The sequence below is a fragment of the Penaeus monodon genome, chromosome 1 (assembly GCF_015228065.2).
Source record: "Penaeus monodon isolate SGIC_2016 chromosome 1, NSTDA_Pmon_1, whole genome shotgun sequence".
Lineage (NCBI taxonomy): Eukaryota > Metazoa > Arthropoda > Malacostraca > Decapoda > Penaeidae > Penaeus > Penaeus monodon.
The window spans coordinates 65278930-65283929 of record NC_051386.1 but is presented as its reverse complement, the minus strand read 5'-3'; positions in this window follow the sequence as shown (position 1 = coordinate 65283929).

The window sequence follows — 5000 nt, the reverse complement described above, 5'->3', positions numbered from 1 at the left end:
TCCCTTTTCCATAAGCATCCCACTGCAGCAACCAGATTATCTAGGTACTTCTCTCTCTGTCTCCCTCTGGATCTTGAGCCATCTAATTTTCCTTCCATAACCAGTTTCTCCAAGCTATTTTCCCTTACTATATGTCCAAAAAATTTGCTGTCCAGTGAAAAGATTTATGGTATATCTCTTTAGCCCACAATTTTGTCTCTCGTGACGAGTGGCTCGTACATGATGTACAAGTTACATATATTTCTTCACTGTGTGATGAGTGTGGTTCAAGTAAATCCTTGCGGATTGCCAATGTCGTTTCCCTTGTCTACTCTCATATCTATCAGAGACGGTTGGTAGTTCAAGCCAGGTCCAGGCGGATCGCTACTGACGTTTCCCTCTTCTATTTTTTTCTTTATCTTTGTGAAAATAAAACACAAAATAAAAAAAAAAGATGAAAATAATTTAAAACCAACATTAAAAACCGCAAATTTTTATAAATCACCGGCTAGTGGTAGTTAACACCCTCTCTTCTCTGTTGCCTTTCTTTTTCTCTTACTCTGGCCCTTACGTGTATGATCTGGTTCCCCGACCATATATTGCAGTTGGACCAACGATAGCCGACACGGCACCAAAGGAAGATCCAGTTCCGGTCACCTTAGGATGCCGTGGGAAGGACGTCATCGAAGATCGCCATAGGCCTGTGGACCAAGACTTTCGTCAGAAAAGGTGTTAAGCCGTCCCAGTGTAGTGGACGGGCGTTGCCTGCCGGACTCCCCGTAGATCCATAGAAGAACCAGCACTTGCCGCAGGTACCAGTCGCCCCAGGATGCTGTGCATAGGCGACCCTGGCGGACGCCTGCAGATCCGGTCAACTCCAGGAGAGCAGGTATCAGCCACCCCGAGATGCCGCCCCTGCCCCGACGCCTGTAGATCCAAATGAAGATTCCGAGGACGTGTGGACGCGAGAAGGACCTGGAAGAGATCTGTGAGGACGTGTGGACGAGGACGCCGCCGAGTTATGCGTAGGCTAGGACTATGAGGAGGTCTAGATGAATCCGAAGTCAAGGAGGACCTATGTGACACTTTCGAGGACGTGTCGACATCGAGGACGGACAGATTACACCGAGGACCAGGAAGATGAGGACGACAGGGATGAGCAGCCACGAAGACGCACCAGGACAACGCACGCGAGAACGAGATGACCAGCCAGGTTAGGTCACCCTTGAGGTAAATCTAAGATGCCTTGAGGGCGAGGCGTGAGTAGGTGGCCGAGCAATCTACAGTGGAGCAATCAGTGTAGCAGACAGGGCCGGTGACCTCACCTCGCTCCCCCCATGATTCCTCCAGCTGCTGCTATCGCTTCCTCCAGCTGGAACGGTCACTACTTATACCGAGGATGACCTAGGCCTCAAAGAGGTCGTGTTAAGCACCTGACGCGGTAAGGTCAGCTCCGCCCTCTCCCTCCGGGCAGCGGGCTGTGACCCGCATACCGCCTTACTCATAACTAGACATGTCTCGTGTATTCTTATACTGCGTGTGTCAACTCTTAGAAATAAAGAGTGAATGCCGAATACAAATATCAATACCCCTGCAATCCAATGTAATTGGGTTCTATACTCGTTATACACGCACACACACACACACACACACACACCACACACACACACACACACACACACACACACACACACACACACACACACACACACACACACACACACACACACACACACACAACACACACACACACACACACACACACACACACACACACACACAAACACACACACACACACATATATATAATATATGTCTTGGACACATGAAGGCTTAGTCATTATCACTCGAATAACGCAGGTGTTATATGAATGGATGAAACAAGCAAGCTGGAACGAAAAAATAGAATAACTTTGCGAGGATTCGAAAAGCATTCTACATACAATGGCGGTCTACAGAACACAAATACAAAAACAGAAGCGCCCTATGATTCAAAGTGGCGAAATCATATGACAGAGGGTGACACCACATGATGGACCAACAGAAGCAGATATCTTTCCAAGTATTAGAAATAATTAAGTGTTAACAAGCATGGGCTTGGCCGGATGAGGTTTAAGTTATGTATCAAAATCTTTATTAACAATTCTATATGTATGTCTATATGTATATTTATTTAATTATTTATTTACAGTTGCAGAGTTATATTCAGTACACTTGTTGGTGTCCTACTTTTTTACAACTGGCAACAACTTTGATGTAAATATAGTGTATAGTATTTTTATGAATGAGGTGAAAACCCTGGATTGTTTGTAAGAGTGTGATTGTTAGAACATAAATAAATAATAAGTGTATTAATACTTATTTAATTAAAAATAATTTAGAAATTTGATCTTTCATTTTCAAGTAACTGATAACAAAAGTATGAGTTATCGGTGACTGTATAGTGGAATATTTTTCAAATGCGATTTCCAAAAATTGCATGTTTTTCGGAATGCCAACACCTTCTTCCAACGCGAGTATAAATTACAACTGCTTATTTCTTGAAACATGAAGATGTTTCATGCTATAAATATACATATATATATAATAGCTCAATCAAATAAAAATTCTTGCAAAATCACTGAGACATTGTAAATACTTTTCGTAGCTCCACCATCTAGTAGCGGCTAATCGTTTTTCTCTTCTTTTCCATCATCATCATCAAGGAGCTAACGCCGACGGGGGCGCATGGCCACATCCACCCTTCGCTTCCAGCCACGGGGATCCCTCGAGGCGAGTCTCAAGGCAGGCCCACGGCCCATCTCTATTTCCTCTCGGCAGGTCTCGTCGACCTGCCCAAGCCATGATCTCCTGGGTCGTCCCACAGGCCTCCTCCACCCAGGGTTGTCTCGCAGAGAGACAACCTGATGGGCAGGGTCGTCCACAGGGAAACGAGCTAGGTGGCCATATAGCCTGAATTGGCGATCCCGGATTATGCAAGTAACAGGTCCCATGCCAGTCTCGCGGTGTAACCGCCGGTTGAATGATAGTAAATAGGGCTACAATGAATATTTTGATGCTGTATCACTATGTGTGTGTGTGTGTGTGTGTGTGTGTGTGTGTGTGTGTGTGTGTGTGTGTGTGTGTGTGTGTGTGTGTGTGTGTGTGTGTGTGTGTGCGTGTGTGCGTGTGTCTGTGTTGTGTGTGTGGCGTCAATGGAAATGCAGAATCAAAACTGGATAGTGAGTTATGAAACTATGTTTAATTCGCTTCGGTTATTGTGAATGTCCTTTAGCTTGTGTCAGAATCTAATAATAGTTTTCGCTATTACTATTCCATTAGTCATTGAGTTTCTGAGGAGACACGCACATTCGAACATCTGAGCGAGAAATTGTTCGTTACTTCAACTCGAACTAGCTGGATGGTTCCAAGGAGTGTAAATAACAAAAGGCTAAGAGCGACTCCCAATGCATGCGCAGTAAAATATTGATATTAATATATATATATATATATATATATATATATATATATATATATATATATATATATTTAAAAGTGTACTGAGTGTGCTTGTTTGTGTGTGTGCACACAGTAAATATATAAATATATATATCTATACATACATACTTATATGTATGTATTTATAGATGTATAGATAGATAGATAGACAGATATATAGATAGATACTTATATATATATATATATATAATATATATATATATATATATATATATATATATATAAAATATATATATATATATATTCATATATATACACACTTATATTTTTTTTTTTATACATATATATACACACATATATAATATACAAATATATATGGACACACACGCACACACACACACACACACACACACACACACACACACACACACACACACACATATATATATATATATATATATATATATATATATATATATATATATATATATACATATATATATATATATATGTATGTGTGTGTGTGTGTGTGTGTGTCTGTGTGTGTGTGTGTGTGTGTCGTAAGACGACGAGATGAAGATAAAAATACAGAAGAAAATTGTCGTGCATCGTTGAGGAGGTACTCCGTCTGCGCACGCGGACGACGGGAGAGGGAAGGAGCAGAAAGAGAGAGACAGAATTTCCACTGACGGTCCCGCAACAAGATGGACAGACTCCTGTTGGTAACTTTGGTAAGGGGAGTGCAATTTTGAGTTGTGTGGAAGAATGCTGGGCAGGGAGTCCAGCATCGGAGATAACTACAATAAGAGATTCTGGGCTCTTATTAATAATTGTTAATAATGGGTATTCGTGACGGGCTTAGTCACGGTTACTTCCGGAGAGAATACACATCTAATGCATGGCTGTTTATATATTGTGCTTTTATATGTGTAATATTTGTTTTTAAGTTGGTTACTATAAACTAAAATTATAAATAAAAAGGGTAAAATAAGAACTTTTTATGTGTACTCCAAGGCTCGTTAGGGACTCTAATAACCGTTTGGGTCACAGATTTATACAACTAGTTAAAAGGTTTTCAATTTTACCTATAGAAAGAACTGGTGGTGGAAGTGAAACATAATACTCGTAACAGGTGTAATTAAAATTTGGTTTTACAAATTAATATACATCCTGTTTACGACAGTGGTGACGGCGGCGGTGCTGCTTTCCAGTTTTCCACGTTACTTTGGATTGTTATTTGTGTAACCTCCAGTTTTTTTTTGCAGCTACGGTTTTCCCAGGAGGCTGTTTTAGTTTATTTTATTGCATATACTGCTTTAATGGTTTTCTTATAATAATTTATTAGACTTTTTAGTTTGCATGCTATTTAACTTATTTGTAACGGGTTGTTTAGTACATTTTTGCGGTTTGTATTTTCTCCTAGTCTTCAGTTTTGCGAGTCTGTTGCTATATTGCTCTATTATATTTTAACATATCCCAGTCCTCCTTTCAGCTACAGAGCGTGGTTCTGAAGGTTGTTTACCGTCTAATACTACTGATCTTTGACCGCGTTGGCGCAACGTCAGCGGTCACTAGGCGAGCGT